This window comes from Carcharhinus amblyrhynchos, chromosome X (genome assembly GCF_965287045.1).
Source record: "Carcharhinus amblyrhynchos chromosome X, sCarAmb.v2.hapA, whole genome shotgun sequence".
Taxonomy (NCBI): Eukaryota; Metazoa; Chordata; class Chondrichthyes; order Carcharhiniformes; family Carcharhinidae; genus Carcharhinus; species Carcharhinus amblyrhynchos.
In genome coordinates, this window is record NC_137359.1 from 778,867 (window position 1) to 793,204 (window position 14,338).

A 14,338-nucleotide genomic window follows, 5' to 3' on the forward strand; every position below is an offset into this window, starting at 1 on the left:
ACTATAAATCCTATCCCTAATAATTTTTTCTAAAACCTTGCCCACAACAGAAGTAAGACTCACCGGTCTATAATTCCCGGCAAAGTCTCTGTTCCCCTTCTTAAACAATGGGACAACATTCGCTATCCTCCAATCCTCCGGGACTACACCAGAGACCAATGACGACCTGAAGATCTGAGCCAGAGGCTCTGCAATCACCTCTCTAGCCTCCCAGAGAATCCTAGGGTAGATCCCATCCGGACCAGGGGACTTATCTATTTTCAGCCCCTCAAGAATTTCCAGCACATCCTCTTTATCAACCGTAATACTGTCTATTTTACACCCCTGCAACCCAATGTCCTCCTCAGCTATATTCATGTCCCTCTGCGTGAACACCGAAGAGAAATATTGGTTCAATACTTCTCCAATCTCCTCCGGTTCCACACACAACTTCCCCCTGCTGTCTGTAACTGGCCCTAATCTTGCCCTGACCAACCTTCTGTTCTTGACATACCTATAGAACGCCTTAGGATTCTCCTTAATCCTATCAGCCAAAGTCTTCTCATGTCCTCTTTTAGCCCTTCTCAACTCACTCTTCAACTCCCTGCTAGCCAATCTAAAGCTTTCTAGTGCACTATCTGAGCCCTCCAATCTCATCCGAACAGAAGCCTCCTTTTTCTTTTTAACCATCGACTCAACTCTTTTAGTGCACCACGGTTCCCTAGATCTACCAAATCCACCATGCCTGACAGGGACATACCTATCAAGGACTCGCAGTAGCTGCTCCTTGAAAAAACTCCACATTTCAGACGTTCCCAGTCCCTGTAATCCCCTAATCCAATCCATGCTTCCTAATTCACTCCTGATAGCCTCATAATCTCCGCAGCCTTCCCCCTCTCAAGGGACAAATGGACCGGCCATTGAGAAACCAGAGCACTCCTGCAGCCAACTGGAGGGGAATATGAGGAACTGAAGGGAGCAAACATTAAATGTTAAAGTAAGAGTACAGCCAAAGTTCCATCAAATTCAAGATTACCGCTGCACTCGCTTTGCCCGTTTGTGCCTCTTCAAACTTCTGACAGTAGAGTGTCCATTAATCCCACCTCCATGTTCTTTGCCAGGAGATCGGCAAATATTTTGCATTGAGGAAATGCTACATGTATCTCGTTAGCAATCTGGAACTGCAATTATTATCCAGCCTGTGCGGAGCACGGGTATTCATAAGAACACAAGAAATAGGAGCAGGAGTAGGCCATCTAGCCCTTCGAGCCTGCCCCGCCATTCAATAAGATCATGGCTGATCTGAAGTGGATCAGTTCCACTTTCCCGCTTTCTCCCCATAACCCTTAATTCCCCTGTCTATCAGAAACCTATCTACCCGTGACTTAAATATATTCAGCGAGGCAGCCTCCACCACCACAACGGGGACATCAACATTCCTCCCGAAGATTTCAAACTTAACGCAACGACAAATCATTCTAACTGAGTCAAGAATTCCTACAGGAGCAAGAACGAGATTGTCATAAGAGATTGAGGTTGACCCAATGGGTCACACCGGGCTGGGGGCTAACCTGGGAGCAGCAGCAACACTAAGTGTGTGAGAAGAGGACAGCTCATGACGCCGTCACTTCACCCTCCAGTCAAGTTTGCAACTGTGTTATTCTTCCCCGAACTGCAAAGATATCGCCCCGCAACGCGATCTTGGTCTGACGGTGGAAATTGCGTCATTAGAGAACAGCAAATGTAACGCCCCTCTCTTCAAAGAAAGAACAAAACATAAGAACATAAGAAATAGGAGCAGGAGTCGGCCATCTAGCCCTTCGAGCCTGCCCCGCCATTCAGTAAGATCATGACTGATCGGAGGTAGATCAGTTCCACTTTCCCGCTTTCTCCCCTTAATTCCCCTGTCTATCAGAAACCTATCTACCCGTGACTTTAATATATTCCGCGAGGCAGCCTCCACCACCGCAACGGGCAGAGAATTCCAGAGATTCACCACAGGACTTCCTGAAAGCCTTTGGGAAGCAAGTTCTCATGTATACTCTGAGGAAGATGATTGAGTAGATAGGAGATAGAAAACAGGTGGAAGGTTAACGGTGAAAGAGAAGGAGCCGTGTGATTTATTGAACAGTTCACTCAATGCCCTGTTTTTTTTGGGGGGGGAGGGCAACATGAACAGGGTGGCTTATTTTTCAGTCTTGTAAGACTCCATTGGTCTGGAACATGGGCTCAGCGTCAGCCTGCTGCTGCTGCCACCTGGTGAGGGAATCTGAATGCTGCCTTGGAGAGGCCAACCCATCCTTTTTTTGTCATTGCAGGCTCGCTATCTCACACACTGTGCGTATTTACAGGCGCAGAAGTAGACGGCGGAATGTGAAGCAGCCGCGTTCCTCAGGGTGAGAGTGAACAGCGTATTGCTGGGTCGCTTGGCCGAGAAATAGTCGGCGGTGTAGTTATTGACCAACCCTTCCCCAGCGGACTGGAACAGAGCTTCCATTGCCCGGTTTGATTTCTGAATGTACCAGAACATGTTGCTGTAGCCGGTATTAAGCAAAGTGCAGTCCAGCGTCGCCGATTCCCCTGCTGCGACCGAGACGATAGAAGGGGACTGTTCCACGTGAGAGGCGAGTGTACCTGGTCAGGGGAACATTGAGGGCGTCAACAATTTTTATCAGTGAGATGTGTAAGAAAGAATACATTAAAAAAACCCAACACTGACATAGCTCTCTATTGCAACGTCATGACATTTCACAGAGCTTTCCCACACAATGTTTTATTTCTAAATTAATGCCACTGCTAATATGAGGTGCAGCAAACTTGCGGCTGCCAGTAATACTCTAGTGGGGCAGTGTCCGGAGGGGGGTTTGAATGGGTGACACACGGGCCACAGAAGACAAACTGTTTCCAGTTCCCTGAGTAGGTTTGTGGAACCGCTTCCAATTCCCTCAGATCTGCCTAACATTACACCAGAATATAGTTGCTCGAAAACTACGTGGTTCCTGCAAACAGTGACCCCCCACCCCCCACCCCGGAGTAATTTCAATGATTTTGTTTTTGACTCGACTGTCAGGGCGCCACCCCCAACCCCAACTGAAATGAGGATGCGTTACCCCACTCCCGCTGTGACATTAACTCACTGGTCAGGAATGCGGGCATCCAGATGAGATAGCAGGCTTGCGGCAACATGGTCTTTTTTTCGTTAGGCGCTGCTCGGATGTACGAAATGGGTTTTGTCACTCAGCACTTTTGAAGGTTCTTGCTGAGGGAAGGGAGGGTTCTGTTTGGCAGGATATTGCAAATGTCACTTCCTGCATCACACACTCCATCCTCTTACCTTCCTCAGTAAATTATAAGACCCTGGTCAGACCCCACTTTGGAGCACTGTACGCAGTTCTGGTCGCCTCACCACAGGAAGGATGTGGAAGCTATTGAGAGGGTGCAGAGGAGATTTCTCTTTTAATTCACAGGTTTTAAGTCGGTCCGCCTTGTTGTCCAACCAGGGGCATACATGCGATGGGTCGTACTTGGGCTGCTCTTAAATGTTTTGAGAATTGCCTAGTGCTTCATGTTGTTAGTGTGTACTTAAACTGGACCAGATACTGGGCAAGACGACAGCTCAGTGACTATCGCTGTTTGCTGTGTAGACACATGGTTTTGGGCCGGTGTCTGTGGGAGTTTGCGCATTCTCCCCGTGCTTGCGTGGGTTTTCTCCGGGTGCTCCGGTTTCCACCCACACCCCAAAGATGTGCTATTAGGCTGATTGGAGGTAATAAATTGTCCCTAAATTAGTTTCCCTCAATGTGGATGGCCATAAAACAATAGATAAGGGTCATGGGTGGAGGGGGGGACTGGTAATGTTAAGATGGCGGCGAGGGCTCGTTGGGCCGAAGGGCCTGTTTCCCGGGCTGTTTTTGTTCTTTGAATTCTCCTTTGGGAAAGGCCCGTGGGGTGGGAGCCTGTAACTGTCAGCTGCTCCTTCTGAAGCACAGCGCACCCAGGAGGTTGAGCCATCGTCCACATTTCACCATCTTGAGTTCCCACGCAGAACCTTGCATTCTTGCAAAGTGAAGGGTGTACAGGTTGTCCAGGTGCTGTGGTGACATGCGTCAGCTCTTGTATTTTCAACTGATCTTTCCTTAAACCAGCCCGAATGGTGAACACCTGTTATAGCAGTGTTTCATTGCGAGCTCTATCAGTTCCTCCTCATTGAACGTGGATGGCCTTCAGCTGAATGAAACGTTCTGCTCTGCGAGCTGAGAAGCTTCTACAGACAAGTTTATCAATGAAGCCAAGAGGGCGATTTAAGGATTAGAACTGGGGCGTCAAGGTATTTCCCAAAGACACTGCCTTGGAAGTCATGATGTAAGTGCAATGTCTCCTTTCCCTTTGCAATGAGGTTATTATGTACGATTGCAATGCTGTTTATAATAGGTCACAAATGCAGTGGAGCTTTGGAAGATTATATATATATATATTTGCTATTCCACTTGCAGAGTCCTGTGCACAGTTCGAACAAGTTTTACAAAGTGCAAAAAGACTCCAGGCAGGTGGAACAATAATATACAAGACAGGGTAAGGTTTTACTCATGAGCAGAGCTGGAACAACCCTCTTTTCTACGTCAAGGGGGAGGCTAATTTTGACTAGACAGAGATACGTAGAACTGTGACGTTTACAGGTAGGGAAGTGTAGAGGTAGAGAGGTGCTGAGGGAGTCTATAATTAGCACTCACTAATCCCTGAAAGTAACCATGAATTGATTTAAGCAATTAGCGGAAAGGTTTTTAGTCACGATCGAGGAAGAACGGATGGATTAGAAGGATGGGTTAGTCAATTTGCTGACAACACCAAAGTCGGAGGAGTTGTAGACAGTGAGGATGGATGTGACAGTTTGCAGAGGGACATAGATAAACTGCAGAGCTGGGCTGAGAGGTGGCAGACGGAGTTTAATACGGAAAAATGTGAGGTGATTCACTTTGGTAAGAGTAACAAGAGTACAGAATATAGGGCTAATGAAAGGAATCTTAGTAGTGTTGACGAGCAGAGAGATCTCAGGGTACATGTGCATAGATCCCTGAAAGTTGGCACCCAGGTTGATAAGGTTTTTAAGAAGGCGTACGGTGTGTTAGCTTTTATTGGTAGAGGGATTGAATTTTGGAGCCGTGAGGTCATGTTACAACTGTACAAAACTCTGGTGCTGCCGCACTTGGATTATTGCGTACAGCTCTGGTCGCCGCATTAGAAGAAAGATGTGGAGGGATTGGAAAGGGTGCAGAGGAGATTTACCAGGATGTTGCCTGGTATGGTGGGAAGGTCTTATGAGGAATGGCTGAGGGACTTGAGGTTGTTTTCATTGGAGAGGAGAAGGTTATGAGGTGACCTGATTGAGGCAGACGAGATGATCAGAGGGTTAGATAGGGTGGACAGTGAGAACCTTTTCCCCCGGATGGTGACGGCTAACACGAGGGGACATAGCTTTAAATTGAGGGGTGGTAATTATAGGATGGATGTCAGAGGTAGGTTCTTTACTCAGAGGGTAGTAAGGGCGTGGATTGCCCTGCCTGCAGCTGTTGTGGACTCGCCAACTTTAAGGGTTCCATTCCATTCCATTCCATTTCCCACTCCAGTTTCTGTGGAGCCGCACTATCGACCCGAGCTCAGAGTAAAACTGCCTACAAGGTGATGACATGTTTGCAATACACGGACTTATTGTCTTTTTTTAACACAAGCCGTAGAAGTTGGCCAACCAGATTTAATGAACCAGTAAATTGTTCAAGCAGCTTTTGGGACATCGCACAACCTCCACCACCACCCCACCCCACCCCCCACCCCCCCATCCTCACCCATTGGAGGGCAAAGGATCTATAATGTATTCATGCTCATAACTGTGAGCCCACACTTCCAACCGGTGTCACAAACCGTTCATGGGATGCGGGCATCTTGTATTCTCCGGCTTGGGAAATGCAGGTGAGGGCTTTACATTGCCACAGCCATGAGCCTGCTGGGTGTCAGAGTGACAGTGGGGATGGGGACATGGGAGTGGTTCGCCATTGTGGATTAGGCCCCTGCCATGAGCAGAGTGTCACACATCCCCCTTTCCTGCTGCCCTGCCCTAGCCGGGGTAGAATTAGCTCCACTGTGGGTCCGAGCTACCTTGGATGGGAGAGCTCAGGGTCGTGGAGAAGTTTTTGACACAGCCCTGCACCCCTTTGGATCAGTGTGATCACTGGCAGCGCAGTAATAAGCTGCAGTATGGCTCCGATCCACGCTCAGTATTTTCAGGCTGCTGGATTTGAGGTCGGGTCTGGTGGCTTGAAACCTCTCGGAGAAGCCACCCTCAGGTCTGGGATCGGTGCCGAAGGCCGTGGCGACTATCAGCTGCAAACCTGCTCCGGCCTCCTGACGGTACCAGTTCATGTAGCTCTCGCTAGTGTCGTTCTGGTAACAGTGCATCTCCGCAGCCTTCCCCCTCTCAAGGGACGAATGGACCGGCCATTGAGAAACCAGAGCGCTCCTGCAGCCAACTGGAGGGGAATATGAGGAACAGAAGGGAGCAAACATTAAATGTTAAAGTAAGAGTACAGCCAAAGTTCCATCAAATTCAAGATTACCACTGCACTCGCTTTGCCCGTTTGTGCCTCTTCAAACTTCTGACAGTGAAGTGTCCATTTATCCCACCTCCATGATCTTTGCCAGGAGATCAGCAAATATTTTGCATTGAGGAAATGTTACATGTATCTCGTTAGCAATCTGGAACTGCAATTATTATCCAGCCTGTGCGGAGCACGGGTATTCATAAGAACATAAGAAGTAGGAGCAGGAGTAGGCCATCTAGCCCTTCGAGCCTGCCCCGCCATTCAATAAGATCATGGCTGATCTGAAGTGGATCAGTTCCACTTTCCCGCTCTCTCCCCATAACCCTTAATTCCCTTGTCTATCAGAAACCTATCTACCCGTGACTTAAATATATTGAGCGAGGTAGCCTCCACCACTTCAAGGGGGACATCAACATTCCACCCAGAGATCTCAAACTTAACGCAAAGACAAATCATTCTAACTGAGTCAATAATTCCTACCGGAGCAAGAACGAGATTGTCAAAAGAGATTGAGGTTGACCCAATGGGTCACACTGGGCTGGGGGCTAACCTGGGAGCAGCAGAAACACTAAATGTGTGAGAAGAGGAGGGTTCATGACGCAGTCACTTCACCTTCCAGTCAACTTTGCAACTGTGTTATTCTTCCTCGAACTGCAAAGATATCGCCCCGCAACGCGATCTTGGTCTGACGGTGGAAATTGCGTCATTTGAGAGCAGCAAATGTAACGCCCCTCTTTTCAAAGAAAGAACAAAACATAAGAACATAAGAAATAGGAGCAGGAGTAGGCCATCCAGCCCCTCGAGCCTGCCCCGCCATTCAATAAGATCATGGCTGATCTGAAGTGGATCAGTTCCACTTTCCCGCTTTCTCCCCTTAATTCCCCTGTCTATCAGAAACCTATCTACCCGTGACTTCAATATATTCAGCGAGGCAGCCTCCACCACTTCGACAGGCAGAGAATTCCAGAGATTCACCACACTACTTCCTGAAAGCCTTTGGGAAGCAAGTTCTCATGTCTACTCTGAGGAAGATGATTGAGTAGATAGGAGATAGAAAACAGGTGGAAGGTTAACGGTGAAAGAGAAGGAGCCGTGTGATTTATTGAACAGTTCACTCAATGCCCTGTTTTTTTTTTGGGGGGGGGGGCAACATGAACAGGGTGGCTTTTTTTCAGTCTTGTAAGACTCCATTGGTCTGGAACATGGACTCAGCGTCAGCCTGCTGCTGCTGCCACCTGGTGAGGGAATCTGAATGCTGCCTTGGAGAGGGCAACCCATCCTTTTTTTGTCATTGCAGGCTCGCTATCTCACACACTGTGCGTATTTACAGGCGCAGAAGTAGACGGCGGAATGTGAGGCAGCCGCGTTCCTCAGGGTGAGAGTGAACAGCGTATTGCTGGGTCGCTTGGCCGAGAAATAGTCGGCGGTGTAGTTGGTGACAAACCCTTCCCCAGCGGACTGGAACAGAGCTTCCATTGCCCGGTTTGATTTCTGAATGTACCAGAGCATGTTGCTGTAGTCAGTATTAAGCAAAGTGCAGTCCAGCGTCGCCGATTCCCCTGCTGCGACCGAGACGATAGAAGGGGACTGTTCCACGTGAGAGGCGAGTGTACCTGGTCAGGGGAATATTGAGTGCGTCAACAATTATTATCAATGAGATGTGTAAGAAAGAATATATTTTTAAAAACCCAACACTGACATAGCTCTCTGTTGCAACGTCATGACATTTCACACAGCTTTCCCACACAATGTTTTATTTCTAAATTAATGCCACTGCTAATATGAGGTGCAGCAAACTTGCGGCTGCCAGTAATACTCTAGTGGGGCAGTGTCCGGAGGGGGGTTTGAATGGGTGACACACGGGCCACAGAAGACAAACTGTTTCCAGTTCCCTGAGTAGGTTTGTGGAACCGCTTCCAATCCCCTCAGATCTGCCTAACATTACACCAGAATATAATTGCTCGTAAACTGCGTGGTTCCTGCAAACAGTGACACCCCCCCCCCCCCCCACCCCGGAGTAATTTCAATGATTTTGTCTTTCACTCGACTGTCAGGGCGCCACCCCCAACCCCAACTGAAATGAGGATGCGTTATCCCACTCCCGCTGTGACATTAACTCACTGGTCAGGAATGCGGGCATCCAGATGAGATAGCAGGCTTGCGGTAACATGGTCTTTTTTTCATTCGGCGCTGCTCGGATGTACGAACGGGGTTTGGTCACGCAGCACTTTTGAAGGTTCTTGCTGAGGGAAGGGAGGGTTCTGTTTGGCAGGAACTTGCAAATGTCACTTCCTGCATCACACACTCCATCCTCTTACCTTCCTTAATAAATTATAAGACCCTGGTCAGACCCCACTTGGAGTACTGTGCGCAGTTCTGGTCACCTCACTACAGGAAGGATGTGGAAGCTATTGGGAGGGTGTAGAGGAGATTTACAAGGATGTTGCTTGGATTGGGAGGCATGCCTTATGAGCATAGGTTGAGGGAGCTGGGACTCTTCTCGCTGGAGAGACGAAGGTTGAGAAGCGACCTGATAGAGGTTTATAAAATGTTGAGAGGAATAGATAGGGTGGATTCTCGGAGGCTATTTCCCAGGGCTGAAATGGTCGCTACGAGAGGACACAGGTTTAAGGTGCTGGGGAGCAAGTACAGAGGAGATGTTAGGGGTAAGTTTTTCACTCAGAGGGTGGTGAGTGAGTGGAATCGGCTGCCGTCAGTGGTGGTGGAGGCGAACACGCTGGGATCTTTTAAAAGATTTCTGGATGAGTTTATGGGATGTAATGGGATTGGGGGTTACTGATAGGTGTATGGCTTGGTAGGTATAGATGGGATCGGCGCAACTTGTGGGCCGAAGGGCCTGTTTGTGCTGTAGTGTTCGATGTTCTAACCTGAGTGTTATTGCTTTTTATGTGATGGTCATTTCGGAATGTTTGTAACCTTCTCACAAATTTATCAGTTTGGGATGAAAATGGCGGTTGGCCCAGGAGGAGGGTCACCAACTCGGTGAGAGACTCTCCTTTGATTCGGCCCAAACCTGTTGGGCTTCGAGTGCACGGAGTTGTCCCCGGGCCAAATTATTGCAGACCGGCCCATTTCACAGCCCAGGACTCTGTGCTGAGAGGGATGCACTAAAGCTCGGGTAACTGCAACGCAACACTCCATCGGCCCAGCTATACCTACTCAGACATCTGAAACAGTCACACCAGATAGGTCATATCGATTATAATCGAATGGTCCCATTTAAATGGGTAGTACATGGAAACCAATAGTGAAATGTGGCCATGTTCTGAAACAAGGCGACTAGTTGCCACCTGCTGGAGCATCTCGGCAACGAAATCAAACAAAGCCAATCCAACCTCTCTTCTTAATGTAACTATTATATCTCATTGCGAAGAGGGGAGAATAATTTAGGGACAATTTGTTACACCAATCAGCCTAAGAGCACATCTTTGGGGTGTGTGAGGAAACTGGAGCACCCGGAGGAAATCCACGCAAGCACGGGGAGAATGTGCAAACTCCCACAGACACCGGCCCAAATCCATGTGTCTGCACAGCAAACAGTGATAGTCACTGAGCTATCGTGTTGCCCGTATGCTGGTCCAGTTTTAAGCGTAGACAAACGATGTGAAGTACTAGGCCACTCTGGAAACATCCAAGAACAGCCCATGCACGACCCACCGTGTGCATGCCCCTCGGTAGACAACAAGGTGGACCGACACACCTGCGGAGTAAATGAGACAAAACATCAACACATGTAGCATTAGATTTCCAGGAACGTCCCGAGGCTCTGATCCTTATTTAAAACAGTCTCCTATAACCCTCCATCCCTGTTTCGCTGTGTAGGTGCATTGTCCATGCTACATTATCTCTCAGTGCACCCAAAAAGGCACCGAGGTGCGGTGCGTGGGGGATTTTCACACACTAATTTCACTGCAATGTTAATGTCAGCCGACTGTGACACAAATAAATAAGATTAAAACTTAAATCTATCTCCTTCCACTTGGTTAAATTGGCGTTTTGACAGGTGCTGCCCAGGAAGCCCTGGTCAGGTGTTGCTGTCATCCTGAAGGAGGTACACACTGTGCTGTGTGCGGTGGAACACAGTGTCACTCTCCTGTTCTGTCTCCCAGATCAGTCACTGTCTGGGAACGGTTTAGCGTCTCACATCCGCAGGAGCGACACCAGAAATACGTTTCCTGGGCCACGTTAACCAAGCTTGATGTGACGTGGGAGAAAAATCAATCCACGGATCGATGTGTGAGCTCAGAGCTCGTGAGCAGTTTTAGCCAAACCATCACTTTAATATAATTAAACTGGTAGCTATGGAAATTCAGAAACAGGTTATCAGCCAGCAGTTGTGCTGCAAATCGCTTGTATTTCAAATCATGTAAGGATGCAAATCTTCCTCTCAAGATAACCATATTTACACACATATATCACACATTGTGGGTTTTGAATGTCTAATTGGCGCCAATACTCTACAATTCCTGATACCGGAGATGAGGGGGTTGGACTGTGAAGAGAGACTAAATAGAGTGGGTCTGTACTCGTTGTAGTTTAGAAGGACTGCGGGGGTGGGGGGATCTTATAGAGATGTTTTAGATAATGAAGGGGATGGATAGGGTAGAGGAGGAGTGATTCTTCCCACTTAGAAAGGATAGCAGGACTAGAGGACAGAGCCTCAAGATAAGGGGGTGGGGGAGCAGTTTAGATCAGAGTTGAGGAGGAACTTCTTCACTCAAAGGGTGGTGAATCTCTGGAATTCTCTGCCCGTTGAAGTGGTGGAGGCTGCCTCGCTAAATATATTTAAGACACGGGTAGATAGGTTTTTGGTAGGGAAGGGGGTTAAGGGTTATGGGGAGAAAGCGGGAAAGTGGAACTGATCCACTTCAGATCAGCCATGATCTTATTGAATGGCGGGGCAGGCTCGAAGGGCTAGATGGCCTACTCCTGCTCCTATTTCTTATGTTCTTATGTTAATGGTCTTTAATTTACTAGTGTAATGTGATCCTATATAATCGCACCTCCATGCAGAGAGGACAAAGGACATTTGACGCTGAAACTATTCATGAGTATCACCTCCCAGTTTCTAAGGAACAAAAAAAAACACACCAAAACAGTGGCGAGGGAAATGGATAAACTGGTGACAAACAACCTCAGGAAAGGTATGGCAAGACAGAAGAGGGTAGTGAACCGAGGGACACTGAGGGTGGAGGGAGGGGGGGTAGTGCAAACATGTGTATTCTGTTCCCCGTAGGCCCTATTCTTCAATCAGTCTATCTATCCACTTATCCCCCCCCCCCATTCTGCATCTATCTATCCGTCTATGTACTGTGTGAGCACTTAGTAACAGGTGAAGCAGTAGTGTCAGAGTGAGATAAGGCCAGGTTTTTGTAGCACAGTTCAGCCCGGGTGTGTCTCTGTGCCACACTGGAGGCGCAGAAATACACAGCGGTATCCCCCGGATGTAGCTCACGGATCGTCAGGTCAAAGGAACCCTCTGAAGTCTTCTTGGCGTGGAACCGATCCTGGAACCCGTCCGCCTTGGTGGGTTCGCCTTCCTGCACTGCATAGAGAATGTCCTGGAAGCCCAGGTCCCGCCACTGACGGTACCAGTACAGGTAATTATCAGAGCCGTGGTGGGTACATGGAATAGTCACAGACCCTCCCCCCATGGCCGAGACAGATTTCATGGACTGCACATTCCTTTGAGTCTCACCGAACCCTGGAGGGGGAGGGGGAATAAAACACAAGAAAGACATCAATATTAACACGGGTTAGACATTCCCACTCACTGCAAAATGACACCGCAAGGTTTGTGTTCGCTTCTGCCTGGACACACGGTCTGAGTGGAACCACCTCACACAGCGGCCAGGGTCCCGTTCAATTTGGAGCCAGAGGCGCCGCGGGGGGTATACAGAATGTCCTCCTGCCTCTACGTCTCCTCATGTCCACCTTCTACCTGCCCCATCCCGGGACACTGGGCTACTTACTCATTCTGAGTGTTCAGAGGGAAATAGACTAAATCCGCAGGTATCTGTGGCTTGCTGGCAGCTTGTGGGGTCTCAGGTTCTCAGGGCTCAAATCACCCCGGGGAAATGAGCATCTCCCTTGGTTTTGGGGGAACAGGGTGAGGTCATTGCTGTCCCAACCGTGTTGGTTTATTTTCCGTGCCTCCCTCTTTCATTCCGTGTTTATTCACCTCATTCTCTCTCTCTCTGTACCTCTTGTGAAGCCTCTACTTGGTCCGTGGGACCATTGGTGTGTTTCCAGTTCCCAGTCTCTGATTGTAACGGGAGCTACTCACCCGCCAGCAAGAACAAGACGGGTGCGGAGAGCCAGCGGCAAAGCGGCATGGCGCAGGGCGGGCGGTCTGGGGGCAGTGAGGGCAGGACTCTGTCTGAGACACGGAGCTGGGGTGTTGCCCGTCTGCAAGGCACGGACAAATGAGGTGTTATTATCTCCCAGAGGGGCAGCCCCGCCCTTCAAACCGGAGTGACAGTCCCGCCCTTCAGATCCGGAGTGAGTCCCGCCCTTCAGACCCGGAGTGACAGTCCCGACCTTCAGAGACAGAGTGTGTGAGAGAAAGAGTCTATGAGAGAGAGAGCGTCTGTGAGAGTGTGTGTGTGAGAGAGAGTGTGTGAGAGAGAGAGTGTGTGAGAGAGAGAGTGTGTGAGAGAGAGAGTGTGTGAGAGACAGAGTGTTTGTGTGAGAGAGAGTCTGTGAGAGAGAGAGTGTGTGAGAGAGAGACAGAGTGAGTGTGTGAGAGAAAAAGTTTGTGAGAGAGAGAGTCTGTGAAAGACAGAGTGTGTGAGAGAGAGAGAGAGTGAAAGAGTGTGTAAGAGTGCATGTGCGTGTCGGTAGGTGTATGTGTGTGTGTGTGAGGGAGAGATAGTTTGTGTGAGGGAGAGATAGTGTGTGTGCGAGAGAGAAAGTGTGTGTGAGAGTGTGTGTGTGTGAAAGAGAGTCTGTGAAAGACAGAGTGTGCGTGTGAGAGAGAGAGTGAGAGAGTGTGTAAGAGAGAGTGCATGTGCGAGTCGGTAGATGTATGCGTGTGAGTGTGTGAGGGAGAGATAGTGTGTGTGAGGGAGAGATAGTGTGTGTGAGAGATAATGTATGCGAGAAAGAGAGAGTGTGTGTCTGCGAGTGTGTGTGTGAGAGTGTGTGTGTGTGTGAGAGAGTGTGTGTGCGAGAAAAAAAGAGTGTGTGTATCTGCGAGTGTGTGTGTGTGAGAAAGAGAGCGTGTGAGTGTGTGAGAGAGAGAGTGTGTGAGTGTGTGTGAGAGATTGTGTGTGTCTGTGACAGAGAGAGAGAGTGTGTGTGAAAGACCGAGAGAGAGACTCTTAAGTCCAGCAGCTGAAAACATTCTCCTGATCCTGCGGAACACCAGCACCAAAATTCTGTTCAACTTGTACCCTATTTCCTGTGTTGGTTTCCCAGTTCACTTCTTTCTTTGTTTTGTTCCACCTTCCCCACTTTCTCCTCTCCCCGTTGCTCTTTCTCACATCCCGTACCGTTCCTATCTCACTGTTGTATTGCCCGCTGCCCCTCCCCCACCCCTCCCAGCGCAGACGGTTCCAGTATTAACCCCAGCGTATCGATTTATAATCTCTCGATTACTTGAATAATGTTTTTTTGCCTTTTAATCCACAGGTTTGAAGTCGGTTCGCCTTGTTGTCCAACGAGGGGCATACACGCGATGGGTCGTACTGGGGCTGCTCTTGGTTGTGCGAGATTGGCCTCGTGCTTCATGTCGTTAGTGTGCG